The sequence below is a fragment of the Poecilia reticulata genome, linkage group LG14 (genome assembly GCF_000633615.1).
Source record: "Poecilia reticulata strain Guanapo linkage group LG14, Guppy_female_1.0+MT, whole genome shotgun sequence".
Lineage (NCBI taxonomy): Eukaryota > Metazoa > Chordata > Actinopteri > Cyprinodontiformes > Poeciliidae > Poecilia > Poecilia reticulata.
Window position 1 is genome coordinate 13,761,843 of NC_024344.1, and position 1,169 is coordinate 13,763,011.

Here is a 1,169-nt window from a genome sequence, read left to right on the forward strand (position 1 = left end):
ATGTTTTTTTAAAAGTAGAAACATTTTTAAGAAGTTCAAATAAAACAAAAGTGCCCCACCCTCACATTTAACACTGAAGCTGTTGTTCTGTTTAACAAATGGATAGATTTATTTAAAGTTAACACAAAGGACGTATTAGTTCTCATGAGGATTAGATCAAAATTTTCAGTCAATCATTGTCTCATGGAAATCAAACTTCACTTCAAAATACTGCATCAAATTTGGCTGCTGATCAAAAGTTCTTACTGTCTTTTGTGCTAATTTAAAAAAACAGTAAGAACTGTATTCATTGTATATCTGAAGATATACAATGAACAAATGGTCAAATATAGCAGAAAGCAATCTACAACAACAGGAATGAAGCACAAGAGCCAGTTCTGATGCTAATTTAAAATAAAACCTCTCCTTTCCTTTCAAGTAGTTTTCATTTACAATTATTCAAACACAGAAATATATCTACTTACACAACAGGCCCAGCACAGAAGGTGTGGTGATCCCCATCCTGGCTTCCAGACAGTTTTCTGAAGTTCGTCAGAAAGAGACAAGTTGCAAATGCAGCGCCTGTAGACGAACAGAGCTGTGGCAAACAGGATCGATGTTTTATCTCAGAATGAGACAGAATGAGATCACTTCTCATGAAACACTGACATCACTTCACTTGGTTTCTGTGGCATTTCCAGTTCACTAACGAGAGGTGCTTTCTCATAAACAGGAAATAAACTGGAGACATTGCTGTAAAGAGTCCAGTGCAACAGTCCTTTCCTTCTTGGTATTGAATATTAACCTGTATGCAACCCACCAGGATAGCAGCAGATTAATAAGCATTAATAGCAGCAGCAGAAATGACTGTTAAATTGTTTATTTGGTGCAGTGTTTGGTTGCCTGTGCATGCGAACAAACTGAAAGGTCAAATTTTAATTTCCTCCTTGTATCTAAACAGAAGTTCATGATGATTTCACTCATCACATGTAAAAAAAAAAACAGAGGTGTGAAAAAACAGAGGAGAGTTTAGAAACACTGTGGTTGAGGTGATAAGACCAAGATCTTAAAGGAAAGCTCTAAAAATATGCAAGTGAAGAACATAGTCATGTGAAAATGAATAAACATTTGCTCTTCACATCACGTTTATTAAAAATTTATTAAAAAGTTTAAAGTCAACATATGGCATA